At 34.0% G+C, this 21,311-nt stretch overlaps 1 protein-coding gene and 1 non-coding gene across 2 annotated transcripts in view; one reads left to right on the top strand and one right to left on the bottom strand.

The window, feature by feature from the left end:
- The window catches only part of CenG1A (Centaurin gamma 1A), a 333,064-nt gene that overhangs the window by 116,797 nt on the left and 194,956 nt on the right, over nt 1–21,311 (bottom strand). The gene's annotated exons all lie outside the window — the stretch shown is intronic.
- On the top strand, nt 5,994–6,065 carry TRNAH-GUG (transfer RNA histidin (anticodon GUG)). Its single transcript has one exon. It is a non-coding gene; the product is annotated as a tRNA-His (tRNA).

Raw genomic sequence — 21,311 nt, 5'->3', positions numbered from 1 at the left:
AAATTTTGCAATAAACAAACGTGATCGCAAACTTTGCTCCCTATCTCTTTATTATATCAAAATTCCATTCAGGAATCTGTCATCTCATCAAAGAGCCGTCTTTCCTTGTTTCCCGAAATATTGTTTGAACAAACGCCCTGATATTTAAGTCTTGATATATATACATCGACAGTTTTTACAAATATATCATGCAGTTTTAAAAATACATCATCGACTTTATCACCTTCACTTAGAGTTGATTTTTCTTTGATTCTTTCTTTATTAGGTGCATGATTTTTTTGTGTTACTTGATCTAATAAATCGCTAAGATAAAGTAGGGGGCTTGCGGTATTCAATGGTGCTATCGAGTGAAGAAAAATAGACCGAATCGTAAATATTGTAATGTTATAGTTCGGTTTCCCTTACTTGGGGATATTTTGCGATACCTTCCATGCATACATAAATAAGGGGAAGATATTACTGTTGCGGTTAAATATTATTATCACGACGGGAATTTATGGTGAGTTTGACTCCATTTAATAGCAGACCCTACACATATACAATGTAAAAATGTACTTAACTAAATGAAGTCCGAAGCAAATGTTTTAAATAATAATTTACCGATTACTTTCTTAGTCGAACTTAAGACATGCATGCATATGCATTTGAAGTGATTATGATTAAGTTATTTATATTTATTTATTTAAATAATTACGTCTAGACTAGTCTCACGTATGTTAGAATTTGTAAGAAGTAAATTTTCTTATTCGAGGCTTCCAAAAGTGCTTCGTAAATTACTAGGTCCGACAAGGATCTACAATTGCCCATTCGTTGAAATAAACGCCTGAAATCATAACTTTTAAACTCTCGCGTTGCATGTTTAATGTATAATAGAATACGGGAATTAACGCGAACACGCATTTTACCTTAAAATGCCTAGGTAAAATGCGTGTTCGCGTTAATTCCCGTATTCTATTATACATTAAACGCCTGAAAGTTGTACCATTAGGCCGAATGAGACAATAAAATTAGTTTTGCAAACCTACATAAATACTTTATTTAAGCTACGTAGTTGATAGTTTGTGCAATTAATCTTGAAGGATATTTAGACTAAATTAGGTATGTCGCTATTTATTTATTTTGCTTTTGTCAACATTTGGTTAAATATGTAATGGTTTTCATTTTACTAATAATAATTTGTTTAAAATATTCGCACATTAACCAATCAAATTCAATAAACAAATAAAATTAAATTTATTATTACGCAACATGCTTTTATGAGAATTCATAGACGTACAATTATTGGGTTAACCAATTTAGGAGAAATTTTAACGCACCGCAAAATCAGAACAAATATTATAGGACATATCTATAAATAACATTGCACAGCCACAACCCTTAGGCCAAAATTACAAAGGATATTTTTGTGGGTCAGATACCCCTTGTTTAATGTAGGATTCATTTTGCTTTTGCCAATTTTAAAGTCCATATTTCAAAGATATTATTATTAGATTCAGTTATAATTATATTAACCATCAGTACACTTTTTCCGTTTTTCTATGGAGTAAGAATCAGTTAGACGGTTCCCCATCACTTCAATTTAGTGGGCTGCAAAATATTATAATATTAGGTTGGGGAAAAAGTCTTTTCGTATTATAGTTTGTATGTTCTTGTAATAAAATCTCTTTACCTTCAAGAATCACGAATGAGTACACGGTTCATAAGGTTTCTTTCAGTGAGCTCGTGAGGTACCCAAATATCGAGCGTTTTTGTGTAGAGAAAAGATTTTATTACAAGTTCATATACTATAATGCGAAAAGACTTTTTCCCCGACCTAATATTACGTGCTTCTTTTCCGATTCCTAACTATAATGTGCCAGAGCTGAATAAATTGGTTCTTATGACCTGCGTACAGCACGCCTTTGGCATTTAATCCGTCTTTTTACAACGTTTATACATAAAGTTAATACATCAATAAATTGGGTCTATCCCACTAGTCCCGTTGAGTTGTCCCGTGACGGGACAACTGGCACTATTTTGTCCCAGTTGTCCCGTGGCGGGACAAGTGACACTGTTTTGGTGCCATTTGTCCCGTTGCAGATAAATCACGGGACTAATGGGACAGACTGAAGGGTCAAAACAACTGGTTCCATTGAGTTGTTGTGTCACAACAGGTACTTGGTACTTTGGTAAGATAGCAGATGATGAATTGTATTTGTACGCTACTCTATGTAAACCTTAAATTCACAAGAAGTTTCTTTTTACCATTTTTCACTTTAAATTTAATTAACAAGAGTAGAATCTAAAATGTTTATCCGAAATTACCTACTTGAAAAAACATAATGTAAGGAAACTAAGAATATATTGTTAACAGGCCCCTGGAGCAGCTTAAACACTCAAGTCAATTCAACATGTACCTAATGTAATTTCAACTTATCTACCAGAAATTAAGTAAAAATGTACTACAACGCAACGTATAACGTCTACTATCTTATCAAAGTACCAAGTACCTGTTCTCACACAACAACTCAATGGAACCAGTTGTTTTGACCCTTCCGTCTGTCCCATTAGTCCCGTGATTTTTCTGCAACGGGACAACTGGCACCAAAACAGTGTCACTTGTCCCGCCACGGGACAACTGGGACAAAATAGTGCCAGTTGTCCCGTCACGGGACAACTCAACGGGACTAGTGGGATAGACCCAATAAATTAAGCTTCACAAAACTAATCTGATATTTTCGTATACTTTCAACAAGGAACTCACAAATCAAAATTTACATTAGACTATTTGTTCTCCGACTTATAATAATGTAACATTTTTTATTTAAACAAAGGGTTTGCACAGGAGCTGTATCATCAAGTCTATCATTTGTATAACGTATAGGATCAGTTGCATTGTGCAATACCGCTGCAGGCACTACGGATTGCAACTGACGCGGAAGATATCTTCTCGCAATGTTTTATAAACCTTTTACTGTTATGCCCGAGGGAATATCGGATGATATAAAGGTTTGGAGTAAAAAATGCTTCAATATGTGACTATGTCAAAGGTGGATTTGATGTTTGTTGAGATCATGGTATATGAATCGGGAGTTGCGATAATTTTACTAAATCTGGCTAATATCTACTTTAATTTGACGGTCGATGCACTAGTAAATTTTATCAGAAAATAAATAGCAGCGCTGAGAGACCAATAGCAAGGTGGTCTAGGTAATCTAGGTATCTAGTACATTATACTTACAAAGTACATAAAATGAAACAAAGTTCAGAGCATTTACTTTAACAAGATTGGTTAAGGACAAAGACGACACGAGTGTACAACTTGTGTTCCATTGTCAACCAAGTCTTCAAAAAGAAGTGCAGTGTAGATTTCTAATATTAATAAAGTATTTAAAAATTCTATTCTATCCACTGCCTTATCTAGTTATATAAAAATAAATTTAACCCATTATTGTCCCACTGCTGGGCAAGGGTCTTCTCCCGTAATGAGAGAGGGGTTAGGCCGTGAGTCCACCACGCTGGCCAAGTGTGGGTTGGGGACTCATATATAGTTATACTGACTGTAAAACCTTTGATTTAACCACCGTTTGAACTTAAAAAAGCAACACCGTCGTTTAAGGGTCTACACTCTACAGTGACCAGATCTATGAGTGACCATTCATCTATTGTACACCGGGATGTAACAACGGTCACGGTCATTCTCTATGGCTAGAAGGTTATTTTGTGTGTTTGTAGCAACAATAGCCACGGATGGTTTGTTAAAGACAAGGTGAAGTGGGAACATTTTTGTATGGAATCATTGGAGCATTTGGTCAAAGTTAGGCGTGTATTTCGTCCATATTATTATCATTTAAATGATATCAGTAGTTAATATTTTATAGGTATGTAGAAAAGTACCTGATTTAGGTACTTCAGGACATGATAGTTAAGTCAGTACTGAATAGCAGAATACCTATCTATAAAGAGAAATAGGTGTTATGACTTATAAGCTAAGATTTGTTTCAGGCTTTGTATACATTTGTAGCCTTTCCTAATTAAAGAACAGTGTGTCATGATTCATTTGTAATTTTGAGGGTAAAGAAATGGTTCTTATCTTTAAATCATAGTTCTACGGCACTAGAAACAAAATATTTTTAAAGAATACTTGACAGCAGAATTTCAACCGAACCAACCAATAAGACATAATCATATCTTTACCCAACTAGAATTACCCACCCTATAAGATACATACACCATCATTCTAATAAGTCTCACTTCCAAAATTCTCAGACGAAATACAAATACAAAAGCAAATTAAAAAGCTGTTATTCCCAGTCTAAAACACGGAATACATGTAAGTGGAATGTTCCCATCTCATTGCGAATTATTACTTACAAGAACCAGTTGTAAGGATAATGAGGCCGCATTTAGAATGATATATTTTATTAGAGCATTGTGTACAAACAAGTACTGGATAACTCCTTGAGATGAAGGGATGCGGTAAACGACATTTTGCTGGGGTCTTACTCAAATTGTGAGTGAAAAACCTTATTTAAAGCGAAATGTAAATCGTTTCGGGTAATATTTGCCGATCTATGCAAAATTAAAGGACTAGAGATGTCGTTTAAAAATAAATTTAGTTGTCTAGTAGAGGCCTGGTAGTGCTAGGTTTTATAATAACTATGAATTCTGAAAAAAATATTTATACTCATCTAATTTAAAGATAACAAACAAAATGCTACACAAGAAACAATGCCAAAACCGAGATAGGCAAACTGAACTACAAAGACTTCATTCTAACTAGTTTGAAATGTAACTTGAAACGGCTACAAAACATTTCTGATTAGAATGACATAATAAGACCGTTTCTTTACTCTTATTAGTTTTGCCAGTTACTACATTCTCCCTAGCAACAGTAAGACGGGTATTTCATAATCCATCTAGTTAGCTCACCCAATTTGCGCGCGACAAGGGTCATTTCAATGCGTTCGCCTATTGTGCGCTCTCTGGGCGAGAGCGCGCAAAAAATATGTCTTCGCGCACTGGTTTGAGACGTTGCCGAATTGTGATTTATCTTATGAATAGAATATTGAGTACCCGTTTCGTGTTAGGGTCGTGTAAGGCTATTGGATTCGGTTTGAATACACGAGTGACCAGTATTGCCCTGTATCAAGCACCGGCCGAGACGAATTACATAAAAAAATTCGAAGAAAAATAACCGTACAATGAATCTCCCAAAATTTCGCTTTCACAATGAATAATTTTAAGATTAGGGACATGAATGCAGATGATGTAAGGGTTTGTAGCTCTGTCTACCCCTATGGGAAAAGGCGTGACGTATGTATTTATGTAAGTAAACAAATACCGGGTTTGTTAGTGAAATTATTTGAGGATCCATTACCTTTGTGCTACCGGGGAAGTAATAAAAATATTAAAGAAAATACGCATAAAGTGAAAAACACATAACATATTAAGCACTAGTATTCAAGCAATGGCTTTTTATTTAGAACAAAACCGAGTGTTTAGAGCTCATTCTTCTTTGAATATTTACTTATAAAAAATCTATTTGATTTCGTTATTGAAATGTAACCTACCTAATTATGTATTGGAGATAAGGGACCGATAACAAAATTCAGTAACTTGTGCTAATCGTGGTCAATAAATAGTAAAAAGTAGCATATGAACATGAAAATAAATTACTTAATATCGACCTGTGCGAAATTAATCGTCGGTATTACTGTGCAGAAAATTCCAAAATAATAATATATTTTTGGCATAACTCAAAATAAAAATTGCTCTGTGTCAAAGCAAAGCAAAACGCCCCTCTCGCAAAATACTAAACTTGTTCAAGCAAAGTGAATGACTTGGCTTTCAAATATTTGATAATACATTGCAACATAATTAATTGATTATTGAACCGTCAAATTGTTATCAAATCGAATTTGTGCACTTGTTGCAATTTATTGAATTACGTCACATAACAATATAAGTTTTAACAGATAAGTAATTTCGACCACGATTCCATCGCTCCGATAGCCGTGATCGTCTAGTGGTTAGGACCCTACGTTGTGGCCGTAGTAACCCAGGTTCGAATCCTGGTCACGGCAGTGTTAAACACTGTCATGGCGGAGCATGCTTTTTGAACTTTTTGTACCATTTAACTTTACATTTGATTGAATGATATCCTGACTACGAATTAATGATTGCTCACCTTGAGATTTGATGACATTCCATTTAAGCACTGTATAGTGACCTCTAGTGAGAACTACAAACACTATTTAGTATCAACAGAAACGAGGAGGAAATTAGTAAAGCATTTCAACGATAGATGGCGTTACACAAACTTTTGAGCTATACAATACTAGATGGCGCTTATATTCAGTGTCCAAATTATCTACTAGATGTCGCTGTACGTAAACATTCGCTATTCGCCGCTAGATGGCAGTCCAACGCAAAGTTGTATAACGTTCTGCATAGATGGCGTTAGCATTTTTACTTTAAAGAAAAAGCTATGAAAGTGAATTGAATGATGTATGTTGCATTTATGTAGAAGATAAGTTACGAAAGTTTCACAGCACACCTGTGTTTGTTGCCGTGTACTAAAGGAATATGTTGTGAGAGCAATACCTAAGTACTCTTTTGTGTAATGATGTCTTTTTAATTTATTTCTTGTAGCGAAAAATATCTTCTTTTAACGAACGTATCAAATTTAACGCCCAAAGTCCTGTGCTATATTTATTTTTTACGTATAAATAAAGCCTTACGATTAATATCCTTCATGTGTTTTATTCATGTTACTAATGCATTAAAGAGTTGCATTGCTCGAAGTTAATTTCAACATAACTACCAGTATCCCGCGATTAGATACGTTACAATAAATAATAGTCATTTTTACATCAATCCATACAACGCATTGCAAAATAATTAAGTATCAATTTTTTGTACCATTTTCATTACTTTGGAAAAATATCTCAAACGGAAATTTAAAGGAAAATTGGTCGCACAAACATCAAGTTAGTACTTTCTCTCTCTCTTCCTGGCTATTCGTCCTATATGGTAGTGGTACTCAAGTTAGTACTTTATTGTAAATTATTATAAGAGTGTAAGTTCGACTACTGTATTGTACAAAAAACGATTCATTAAAGTTTACACAGTTATGACTAATATTTCACTTATCACTATTTTCCACATAGGGAATGTTCAAATATCGTTACTTAAGCGCGTATTTACTCCCGGTTAGGGAGTACATTTAGAATAAAATAAAAAGAAAAAAGCTTAAAAAGGGAATAAACTTGAATAAAAATAAAAACAAAATTATATAATAGTCCAAATGGTGGCCTTATCGCACAGTGGCAATATCTTCCAGGCAACAATTTTATATGAGTTTAAATGTTTGAATAGATAAACTACCGCCAAATGTACCTCAGAAACCGTGGGCTACTCGACGAAAGCCCATCTATAAAATAGCTCGCACATGATACTTGCCTATGATACATACACAATAGAATCCAATCGGTATACAACCGTTGACACGATTACAAAACAAACCACTTGAGTACTTGACAGTTAAGCTCATAACTTATTCTTGCAGCGACTGTCGCCGGCGCCGAGTAGCTTACACCGAACAAGGATGGTATCGGTATGGATACGGATAAATATACCTAAAAGTATATTCGGTTACGGATATTGACATGAATATGTCCAAAATCTAAGTTTTGGATAGATTCGGTAATGGTTACCTATTGTTGATATTTTTTAAATATAATTATAGAGTCTCCTCCCATACTAAGGGAAGGGTTAAGCCTTGAGCCCACCACGCTGGCCAATTTCGGGTTGGGGACTTTCCATACCTTCAAGAACTGTTCTTAAGAACTCTCAGGAAAATTTTTTTGGTAAGCTAGGTACAAATTCCATTTACAGATCCGGATTGGGTTACGCAGACTGTTATTAAAAGATTTTGGATTCAGTATCGAGATGGTACGAAAAATGTTTTAGTTACTGTTGCTAATACAGTTTATATTATTTATACATCGTCTACGGGTAGCTATGAGGAATCGTTTAAAATATTCTTTAGTTATAGTTCATCCCTAACATCAGCTACATACATAAACGGTGAACACGTCTGTCTATATCTATAAACACAATCTATAAGGATGTCAGTGTGTCATGTTATCTCTGCAGTGTTCTGCATTCAAGTAAACAGTCGTCAATAATAATGTGCTAAATTAATTATTTATTAGCTTTACTATCAATGAGAAGATGGTTCTAGATTTGTAGCCTCAAATTAATTTTTGACAGTTTATAAATAGAAAATCTGTGGAATCCTGAGTCATTTATCCAATATTGCTATAGGTTCTGAAACTTAATGAATAATTTTTCGTTTGAGAAAGTAACTCTGCCTGTCTGTTACTCAATCACGCCTAAACTACTAAACCAATTTGTATGAAATTTGGTATGAAGATATTTTGATACCCGAGAAAATGACGCATTCCCATGGGAAAATTCATGTAGCGGACGAAGTCGCAGGTCAAAGCTAGTACTGCTATATACATATGTCATACTGTTGCAGCTTTTCGTAATAATAATAAGTTCGATAATATTTGCTAGCCACTAACATACATTTCTAGAATAAGTAAGTGCATTGACCTACTACACAGTATTGCTGTTAAACAATATAACATTTAGAAAAGTCAGGGTAAGTTAATGTGTAACAACAGAGCAGACTTGGCCGGTCATCGTGTAAAGTAGTATATAAGCTCGATACTTGGCAAGCCGATTACACTTAGCAGCCAGAACTTGAAATGTAGCCACTAGCGGAGATTACATTCTAATTTTATTATTACACCACGTCTGTATTATTTGTAGAAGGCTACTTACCTATAATAAATCTAATATATGAACAAAATTGTATTAAATTTTGTATTTTTATACAACATGTCGATTAATTCATGATTTTTGGAAAAAAACTAGCTCCGTGGGTAAAGTAACCAGCAGTTTTGTAAAATCTAGAAAGCGTGAGTAGCGTTGGTAATAGTATAGTAGAGATTCCAATCCACGACCTCCTAATGCTGTTATGTATATTCAAGACATTTTAAAAAATACTCGATAACATGAATTTTGCATATTTGGTATGACTATTCATCTTCTAAATAGAAAAAAGGAGAAAAGTAACGCCTAATAAAATGTAAAGTCTACAGCCTAAACATTTTATAAACGACTTAAACCAATACGAACTTATTCTTCGAACCCTAACACCTTCATATTTTTATAGCACTGAAACAAAACGCGTTCATCGCACGCACAATTACTCGGCTAATGTCTTGACAAATGATGCCGAATGTCTCGCTGACAGACTGACAACTGTGACACCTCACATCCGTTCCCTGGACTTTTTGTGAGTCTTCAACTGAAATATTATGAGCTTTTTATTGTTATTTTTCATTTATCTTCAGTGGTTAAGAATAGTTTTATATAAACTAACTTTTACGTGAGATTTGAAATAACCGAATTATATTGACCTATCTATGGTCTTAGTATAACCAGTCTCCATATTTTGAACAGCTAATGTTACTTTTTAATAACTTCAAATATCCATCATATCCTATATTTATAATATTAGTATAGATTAACGTTTCTTTAAAAAATACATACATATTTAGAAGCACGCTAATTATACATATTATGCTCGAGGGTATAGACAGAAATGTATGGATCCCATGTTTAGCCATTTCGGTACAATATTCGTCTTTCGTAATACAAGCCAATATAACATTTCACGTTATTTTTTATAATTGGAAAATTTAACCACTGTTGGAATATAATATTTCGGTAGTCAACAACAACACTAAACAATACTAATTTTATAATATACTAGCTGACCCGCGCAACTTCGCTTGCGTCACCTAAGATAAATTTTCCCCGTTTTTGTAACATTTTTCGTTGCTACACAGCTTATGACCGTAGTGTGATGTTATATAGCCTAAAGCCTTCCTCGATAAATGGGCTATCTTACACTGAAATAATTTTTCAAATCGGACCAGTAGTTCCTGAGATTAGCGCGTTCAAACAAACAAACAAACTCTTCAGCTTTATAATATTAGTATAGATTCAGCTTGCAACAGATGAAAGGTGAAGACTAGAAAGTGTAGAGGTCAAGAGAGTCACGTCATCGTAATATATTTCTAAGTGAAATCTCTGCAAGCATGTTACGTTAGGACATATTTATGAATAAAACCTTAGAAATAATGTTCCTACATACTAATAGGTTATTAAATGAATAATTATATTTTGAATGTCTACCACAAAACAATACAAAATTAATCGCGTTTTAACAAGTTACTGATTTACTTAAAGTTACCAGGCTTAAAAAGGTCCTAGCAAAAAAAGTCTGTCTGTGTGACAATTGATCGCGAGGGTTCGATTCCCAGGCAAAGTGTTACATCCGTATATTTTAGAATTAAATATCCAGGTATATGCATCACCGGCAATAATCTAGTTGCCTATTACATGGGACTAACACTTTAAAAAGCAAAAAGTATAAAAATGCGTATTAAAAACAATTGCCTAATGTAATCCCACCGTTAGCAAGATAAAATATAATCGTGAACATACAACAATTTCTTTTTTCTCACATTACTTTGATTTACGTGGCAAAAAGGAAACAATTCAGCCATCCTGGGAGAGCTACATAATGCATAACTTATATGTAATCTTCGTTCTTTGATACATTTTTAATGTTGTTTTGCAATTACAGCAGCAAGACGTACAAGCATTTTTCTTACATACAATTTGGGAGTTCAACGGCAATGGCTTATCATTGTCAAGTGTATTAGAAATAATCATCACTTACTCTAAGAATAAAGCTTTACATACCTAAGAGTTCTTTAAACAGTTCTTCATGAAATAAATACGAGTACATACATAAAATTACGCCATAGAATTATGGAATACAAAAATTGTACATCCTTAAGCCATACTTGGCCAGCTTTGTGGACTTACTGTTTAAGTATTTATTCTGATGGGAGACTTGCCCAGCAGAAGGACATAATTATGTTAGGCAGATTAAACTGTCGTGTTAAAAGATATGAGTAAGTGTGAGGTTTTCGAAGGAAATATCCAGGACAGAGCGAAGTGGAAGAGAAAGATCAGTACGGCTGACCCCACTACTATATGAGATTCATAGCATGGAAGAGAGAGACAGAGAGAGACAGAGAGAGATAGAGAGAGAGAGAGAGATTATACTGTGTCGTTGGCCAACAACACTATAACAATGCCGTAATGGTAACTGTTGTTGGATTGTTTCGCTCCTTACCGAAGAATATGTTCATCACTTATGTATGTTTATTAGTCTGGATGAGCGTTATTTATGTTGATGTTTACCTGAAACAAATAAAAAGTAATTTTTAGTTAATTTGCTCGAGTGTTCTTACGTTTCACGTATTCTTACACTTATTACTTCTCAGAGTATACATTCATAAGTATCTTGAGACTCTAAGAATGTTTTAATCATGTAATTGCTATCACGAGAAACAAGAAAATGTGATCCACACGGAATTTTAATTTATTTGTATCCTAAATGAGTTGAACTGTTTTTAACAGTAGAATATCGATTTGCTACGCTATCGACTATCGATAGCCATCGAGATATTTTTTATGAAAACCTGATCGGCACCCCTAGCGTGTGCCGTAGGAACTAATTCCTTAGGAGACTTTAAATGTCAAGTTCTCGATACTTGTTTATACAAACTGTAGAGAATCATGCTACAGTAACGCGATTCTTTATCACTTCAGCCAAATTGGCTAATGACAACCGGCTAGTGATAAGAAATTATGTTTACAAACGTGGTCAGCGCCTCTAGCGGGCGCTGTGGAAGCTATTTTTGCAGTACATTTTAAACGTTAATCTCTCGATACTTTATATTACCTACTGCAGAGAATCTCATTACATTACTGTTAAAAGAGACAAAAAAAAACATTAGTTTCAGTATTTTCACGCTTCCAGAAGGCTTTAAATAGCACATCAAACTTAACCCTACACATCTCAACTAAATACCATTAACAACTAGATACAAAAACAACCACCGTATGTTTGTTGTAACAATAGCCGCCTTGCTCCCTGTGGTGTACAGTCCTGTACAATTTGCATATTAATCCCACCGTTGGTATTTTGGTGACCGCACGTTGAATTCCGTTAATTGTATCAATTGTGTCGGATATGGGGACTACAATGTATCCCTATATTAAATTAAATATTCCATTCGATAGTTAATTCCTATTATGGTAGCTCGATTTCACAGGTTCGATTTCCCGGTTGTGCAGGTGTTCGTTTAACTGTGATGTGTAGGCTATGGGTATTAATATTTTAATTTTATTGTTAGGCTATTTAACTTCAGTACCGTAGTTGTTACCAGTAGTCAGAAGCTCAATAGTCTGACAACCATTAAGGTTGTGGAGGTCCGACAGGCAGACGCTCCATGTAAAATACTGGTATTCAGATGAGGCAGGAATCCGGAGAGACTGGAAGCCAACTCCAACTTAGTTGGAAGAAAGGTAAGGCTGATTGATAAGAAATAAGCTATCAAATCTATGCTAACATCCTAAGGCGAAAGTAACTTTGTATAACCCAGGGTAAAGACAAATACAAACTTATATCAAACATTTAAAGGAGTATGCAAAAGATAACAAATCGGAAGAAAAACATGATTTTCTACTTAATACGAAAAATCTAAAGACATTTTAAAAAACAAGTCAAACTAATAAACTATCGGTAAACTCACATTTATCAAAAGCAATCGTTTTGTTGATAAAACTCCAGTTTATTTGATTTATTATCACACAGTTACTTTATGAGATGAACGGAGAACTGTAGTATCAATATATTACACTTTGGTCAATAATAAATCTACGGGAAAGTGTTATTTAGAGTAGATATGTTACTGTAAAAGCCCGAACTGTGGTAAATCCTAAGATTTTCCGGTAAAACCTAAGATTTACCAACTCTCAATGGTAAAAGTCCGAACAAGCCAGAGTTTAAAAGCTATGTTACGATATATAAAAAAATCCTCCTTCATAACTATGTTTATAACTATTTCACGGTATAATTATATACTGTGACATAGTTATAAAGAAGGAGTTTTGGGCAAAGCGACATGGGTAGGTTAGGTTAGAAGGCTAAGGTGGGAGCGAGCGAAGCGAAGCTCCCACCTTAGCCTTCGTGGTTATTTTTTTTTAACCACCCAGAAGGAGGAGCCCCGCGAAGCGGGGCTCCGGCGACATCTCGACATCATCAAGTGAATATAGGTAAAAGTTCGAAATAAAATAATTGTTCGGACTTTTACCATTGCGAGTTGGTAAATCTTAGGTTATACCGGAAAATCTTAGGATTTACCACCGTTCGGGCTTTTACAGTAACAGATATATTTCAAAGTAATGATTTTGCTATCATTATTGGGATATAAAAGGAGTGAGTGAGAAATAGTATAAAATAAATATTCGCCCAGATACAATCGTATGTACCTGGCTGCCTTCTCGTGGTAAAGCTTTGCAAAAGAAATTGTTTAAGATTATCAGTAAATCAGGGAACTTGCAATTTCTTAATAAAAAAAAAGCAAGGGGTTATACGATGGTTAACCGAAATGTGATCGAAGTGCAATATTTTTGAAATTTTGAAGAAAGTGATATAGAACGTTTTTACGAACTTTTCAGCAAGGTTAATTAATTTTTGTTATATAATTTCCATTATTCACGTCTTCCTTTTCAATTTAAAAATCGGTTTTATTCAATATTCATGGTTAGCGCTCTCCCTTAGAGGCGCATAGAGAGTAAAGGTAGGTAATTTCACGGGGAAATCTTGTACCGCCATCATTTTTTACGATCAATAAACATTACCCTTTCCTTAAGATCGTATAAAAACAAATAAAATCATAGGAAACTTATAACAATTCAATCTTTGGCGGATCAAAGCGGCACCTGGTTTGAGATTTCATATCAAGAAGGGATAAATTTATTCAATTTCGTTGGAGCCCGAGGCTCGCCCTTATGAGCTTTTGATAACTGTATGTATTTCTTACATACAATATGTTTTTGTTTAGATTGTAAGATTGGCCAGCCATCTAGACTACGTAGGTATACTTCTAGTTCTTTTTGAGAATTCAATTCGAGTCTAGCTTATGTTGATTCAGGACGGCTGGTATATTATTTTGACTATTATTTTTTAAATTGATAGAAAATGTTATGAAATTGATTACTTTTCAATTTGCTCATATATTTTATATTTAACATATTTATATAAACATCACATGTACATGAACCATCGAAATTCTTCGAGCGCATTCAAATTACATTTTATATTCATATTGAAAAATTCCTATATTTATCCAGTTATTTCATGAAAATATCTTTTTTTACCGATACGATTTTGTACCGATAGAATGGTAGGATTTGAATCTATCACGTTGGCAAAGAGCGGTATGGGCCAAATCCTCTTTTCTGTAAGAACTGAAAGCACCATACATGAGGATGTATGGTGCTTTCAGTTCTTACAGAAAAAAGAAGTGTCTTAAGTGAGGACTTAAGGAAAGGTTTTCCCACAATATATCTAAAATAAATAAATAATTGATCTGAAACTTCCCCAAACAAAATCATTATTTCAGTTTTTACAAAATGAACAAGCAACTGAACTCATTCCTTCAATATCAAATACGGACAATTATAGAGGGCTGAACGTCCCATGCAAATTGTACGAATGCTCACTCGCTGTATTTCCCTTGGGAACGTGTTTCGCCTTCGTTTAAGGGTTAAGGAAGAGGGTTAACTATGCATGGAAGGAAAGTGTGAAACGTTTGATATTTCTGCTTGTTTTAGTATTTGGATGTAGGGGGTATGAATAATCTATTTTGTTGAACCTAGTTACAAGCTACTAATATTTTTCAAGTCAAGTTTGTTCTTAAACAATCTTGAAATTACATAATATATTCTTATTTGCCATTTATGGTCTGAATTATAGAGCAATATCAATATGTTATCCATGGATTGCTCTGTTTATCTTCAGTTAAAACGCATATTGAAAGGAACAACTGAAGATAAGCAAAACTATCCATAAATAGCATATATTAATCGACCTTAAGACAAACTTGATTGAAATAGAAAACAATATGAACAAGGCAAATGATGTTGCTCATGTGGAAGTATATAAGATTTAATAAAGTAGTGATGAAACTATAACACATTTTGACGAGCTCCTGTGAAAATTCTAAGTGAGAACTTTTTACAGCTACAGTATTTTACAATTTCGAGTTTTTCGTGACCGGTATATGAGGTTGATATTTGGCTTACATTTACCTACAGGTAGCTGAACAGTTATAAACCAACAAACTGACACGCATCGTCATTGTACAAACAACCTTCATGGTACAGTGCATCTGTTTATTGGTGGCATGACTGCAAATTAGTACTGGAACCGTATTGTGTATTTATGAAGGGCTTAAAATCAAAATAGTTGAAAATCTCCTTTTAATTTATATACCCGCATAGGCACAAAAGATCACCTGTGTTTACAGGAATCTTTGCATTTCCATTTCAATTGCTGTTAAATTTTATATTACAATCGTAAAGAAAATGTTTCGTTATATTTCCGTTTTAAATGTTCAAAATGTAAAATTGTTCCGACATTCGTTTAAAACCCATTCAATGAGCATTTATAGGTTTGACTCGCTACTAAACTACTATGCATTAGTAATACAGTCAATTATCACTTTCAATCAATTTTGAATAGTTGATCACTACATGAGTGAAAAAGACAAACCACTGTTTACCTAATAAAGCTAATTAAATAATATAATATAGTGCAAAAATAGTGGTTTGTATACACGACATTAATTAGTAAAACACTATTTACATGATAAGTCCATTATTTAATCGACACAAACTGTCGAAGTATCCGCTAGTTTTCCAAGATATTCCCAATAACCTACAGTTATCTGGAGTTATAAAAATTCAGAATACTTGGAAGTTTTACTCTCCCGGCGCCTTCTAAGTAGTGTTACTTACGAAATTTGATAAATAAACGCTTTAAAAGTCACATAGTGAGCTCGATAAGTACCCCTGGGAATATCTTTAGTTATAGTATCTTTGACAAGAAGTCACTTATGGAGTCGATGTTACGGATAGTTTTTTATATAGGTAAGCATCTACATGAACATATTTTATAGATATAGGTTATGTATTTCTATGTAGGTTATAATTGTACTCTAGGTTATAATTGTGTCTAATGTTAGTCATATCGGTTTTGAGAGTGGTTTAGTACAGCGACTTTTTAGTAGCCAGTTTTCAATATCTTGCATTATGAGATTGCTGACAATAGGCTCTTGGAGACCTTACTAGTTCATTGATTGATTTAGGCAATAAAATCTACTTCTTTCTAAGGAAGCATAATTGTTCCAAGAACCTCATACTCCAATTGAAATATTTTTTACCTAGGAATATTTAAATGGTTCCACTAACGATTTTAATCCGGGTTTTGTCGACAAGCCTCAAAGCCTAGCAGCTGGTATTATTTCGTCAGTAGTAAATATAGTAGTGTAAAAACGAGTGCGCTTGCAGTATTGAATGATTGATAGTGAGCCGTGAGTCAGTCCGTTACGTTCGTCCGCTTACGTCCCAATATACGCACAAGTGATTTACACTGTCGCATCTGTGTAGAGATGATAATACGTCGATTATCTCTGCTGCTAATAAAAAAGAGGAAGAAGGGATTGGTAAGCTTGTGTATATGTAGAAGGTAGTCTCGGGAAACTATATTTAAAAATAATCTCTTTACCAAGAAGAAAAGAAGTTTTATTATGATTATCCTGGATAGAAATGCAATGTTGTAAAAATTCAGGAATCGGCGAATACTGTATTATTTTAACTCTTCCCAAGTAGTTGAAGAGTTTATTCACAATATTATATTTATATCAATCAAAATATTTTGTGTTACTAGTTAAACATTTTAACCAAAAAATTTCATGTTATAATTTATAGCTCTTATTAATTATTTGTTTGTTAAGACCCCCATGATGCAGGAAATAATTGCAGCAAGAATAGTGTTTAAAACACCCACACATTAATTAGATCTAATAGTCGAGCGGATGAGTAATTTCTTTCAATTTGAGTATCCGGCTCAAATTCATTATTAGTTTCTTTAACACCACAGTTATTTGGGTTTCTTTATCCTTGTAGGCTAATGATTTATTGTTTGAATGCAATAGAAATAAAAAGATGAATCAAGTGTTGTAAAAGTTACTATAAGAGGATCTATCTTTTACAATATACTTTATATAATTTTCAGTACGAAGACATGGTATTTAAACACAGTAATATCAGTCATAAAATACTATGATGTTTTAAAAATAATATAAATAATAACCTTCTTCTTTATTATGATTATGATTATTAATTCGTTCGGGCGATACCAGAAATAACCTCACCTCGGTGAAAATAACCATAACGATTACTTATTGTTGTTATGAATCTTCAAGTAAGGATACATTACACATCCGAATACAATATACACATAATCGACATTTGTAAAATAATGTTCATAATTATAATACAATATATAAAGTACGAGGTGATAGGAGATGATTTATGTGCCAAATATTTACGCAAATTAACCTTCTCATTCATCAACATCCAATTTTTCTCGTATAACAAAACTATTAGCAAGTGTCGTATCATCATCTCTATGTAATTCCCAACCCTTCAAAGCTCGCGGGCTAGAACGAGGCCATTTGTTCCACCCGCCATATGATTGCAGCCCGACGTCGCTCACAATGCCTCGGAATTATGTTAACCGTATTTAGATGTAGCGCTTCGTTAACCCTCTATTCCTCGGTATGGAGAATATCAGAGATTATGTGCAAGTTGGCGATTTGAGATGAATAGATTTAAGAGAGAGGAAAATGATTTGATTGAGTGCTTGTATTTGCATAAGTGACTGGTGGTTTGAATGAATATTGATTGAAATATTGCAGGAGCTTTATTAAGTAAGCTTTATTTATGCTTTTGTTTAGTAAGTTCGGATTATAGTCATAACAAATTTCAGTTTTGTAACAATAAGATCTTATGTTTTTGATTAAGTAAGAAATGTTAATTAGTGACAAAATGGGGAAGTGTTAGAAATTACTAACGCTTAGACGATAAACGAAAACATTGCGAAAAGTCATTGCATGCCAAAGAGTGCTTTAAATAGCTCTAATAGGAAGTGAAACTTATAAAACAGCACTTGGCCAGGGTGATGAGAAAGGCCAAAATACCCGATTTCGGAAGAAGATACGTGCCCGACAATAGGACATCAATCGTAAAAATTATTAACGAAATGGGTATCATCACACTAGCAAATAAAAAACGGTGTACTAATCTTCACATGAATTAACAATAATATTTTAACGACATGCCTTCAGAAACACACGTGCTGCAATCAGACGACAGATCTTAAGACAAAGTATTAACAAAGCAACTCAATTAAAGCACAGCCGGTGAGAAGGGTTGACGTCCGTTCCGCGGCAGGGAAGGGTTAAGTCAGTGGTCACCCATCTTTGACTTGTGGTTGCTTAGTCATGGAGGGGACAAACGAATCCTTCTGTTTACTACGTGATGAATTGAACGTGAGTTAACCGATTCGATTCCCAAATTTGTAATGTAATTGAATTTATGTTTCATCTCAATTTATTTCTGTAAGTATCTGTCATAGAGTATCAGTAATTAATTAATATCTTTATAAAATTGTTTAATTTTAAAGTCGGGAAATGGCATCGTTTTATAGGGTTAAAACATCAAGGTTGTTTACGCTTTCAAAAATCAAAATCAAAATTTCTTTGTATAAAGCTATTAAATAAGTCAATAGTATAAAATAACATGTCCTCAATAATCCTGTGTTGACTTTTACGCAATAAATAGCAACACAATTACGAAATTCGGACAAAAATACCACATTTTTACTTCTCACAGCTATAATAACTTTGAAACAATATTGACCTCAAAGAAAAGAATTACACACTTCACTTCCCGTTATCTTCCCAAAAACCACACTCGAAACTTTCAAAATCAAATTCCTCACAAACTTCTAAACGGAATAAAGAAAAAAGCGGGAAAAGTAGGGAAAATAAGGGAAATCCTTCAGGTACGTTATCTCGGAAGGGAAATGTGGATACCGATAGTCGACAAATAACAATTACTTACTGAAGTTGAGGAAGGGAGACTCGATGTTGGGATACGCCGTTTCGAGGTTATTCTGAGGTACGGTGGCAAAACGACATTATTTCAGTGGAATACAAGTGTTTTTTTTTCTCAGTTGTAGATTAATTGGCAGTCGAATATTTGCGTCTAAAAATATGTAATGGTATCTGTTTACTACAATATGTTACTAGTATTATCGGTATACTCTCAGATTTACTATAAAATGATTATACTACATAAATAATAATCTTTCGTAGAAAAGTATTGACTAAAATATTGGTCAAATTTATGATTCAATTCTACTTAAAAAATAATAATTTGTAGAAAGAGATTGAATAAGTGGGGTTACTTCTATGACTCTATTCGAAATTGAAAGCTCATTTTCTGATCAGAATTTTTCTTTTTCATAGAATTTTTCGAGCTGCGTATCTTTATTAACACAAAAACAATAATAAAAATTTCACCAGGAACCCTTTTATCGATTCATTATCGTTTGTCTCCATCACCCTCCGATAAGACTCGGAGACCCCACCTTGGATATTAGCGTGTCTAAATTAAATGTAAATACGTATAAAAATTGAGTCGCGCGCTTTGTTTGTTCACAAATATTGTTGGACGATCTTAATTAAAGATAACCGCTTTACAGCAAGACGGTGATAAATTCTCGTAAACGCATTCGGGTACTAAAGTTAGTGTTGTTTGGACTTTTATACTTAGTAAATGGTGTAAGCACAGACCAGGAAAGCTGTATTTTTAACTTTTACATAACTTAGAATCTATCAATATATTATTATATATGTATAAGACAGACGGTTATATTCGGGGTATGTTGTAAATAGGTATACATTTCTTGTGCACTCCCAATGCGAGATTTATTTTGACTATCCTTCCAGTAATGAGCGAATTCAGAAGGCTATTTAATTGGTCCGCTTAAGTTGTGTACAATCTATGCGGACCTAAAAAGCATTCCCCATGATACCTTTAGCGTTATTTTCTAGTCAGTATTATCGAGTATAAAGAGTTTTGAATTTAAACTGTTTTTTTTTATATATGGCCTTACTTTCGGCTAAGGGCGCTGATCAAGTTTTCATACAATGTTTTTGATAGCTAGTTGGTTAGCTCGGCTGTTGATAGACGATAGTAGTAGCATATCGCCCCTTTAGGTCCTAGTCCCTAGCGATGTCAGCAAGCTGCTAAATGATTTTATTTCTTTTTTAATTGGTCGATTAATTGCTTATGACAAAGTAATGTTCTCTGGTCTTTGCCCACGCCAATGGGAAGGCGTGATTTCATATATGTATGTATTTTCGTAATCAGTCAAACTCTCAGGTGAATGAGTAACACCAGATATCTACCATAACATAACCTTATACATTATGCTTATTTACGTACATAAAGCATGTAGAAACACGCGTATATAACGTTATATAGTGAGGGTTGAATAGTCGGCGTCATTTCCCATGGCGCTCGTACACGTGACATATGGTTTATATCGGTACACCGTGGCTTATGTTGTATGAAAGATTTTGGGCTTTTGACGATGGTGATGTTGATGGAAATGTTAGTTAAATATGTGGTTTTAGGAGGAATAGAGTATAGAATAGAGGAATTAAAGTATGTACAATGATTTACTCTGAACAGCGAAGATGTAGAGTATCTATGTAAATGTAATTGTATCGATATGTTAACAAGTAGAATTACGGGTTGAGGAAAACATATCTCTGATTTGCAATCGAATCATTAACTTATAAGGTACTATCCATTGGTTTTTATTAAGTCTGCAACGTTGATTTAGAACTTAAAACTGGTGTGTGGTGTGGTACGTAAGAGACAGCAGGCACTGCAAGTATGCAGGCATTCTCTCAAAAAATATATTAGACGGTAATTTCTAATAATAGCTCTGATCCAAAAATTAAATCAGTTTCATTCCAAAACCACAAAGTCCTGTTCTAACTAGTTTCGAACCACAATTTAGCAGTATATTCGTAGAGTACTTCGAAACACATCCCTTTGTCCCCAGTCTCCATTTTCACAGTATTGTTTATATTTTCTTTGAATCTCGAGGTACACTGCAGTTTCCTTTGCACGCACTAACAAAAGTTTGTGTTTTTTGCTTCAACTGTTTGTGGAGACCGCTC

This window comes from Anticarsia gemmatalis, chromosome 6 (genome assembly GCF_050436995.1).
Source record: "Anticarsia gemmatalis isolate Benzon Research Colony breed Stoneville strain chromosome 6, ilAntGemm2 primary, whole genome shotgun sequence".
In the NCBI taxonomy this organism is placed as follows: domain Eukaryota; kingdom Metazoa; phylum Arthropoda; class Insecta; order Lepidoptera; family Erebidae; genus Anticarsia; species Anticarsia gemmatalis.
This window is presented reverse-complemented; position numbering and strand designations above follow the sequence as displayed.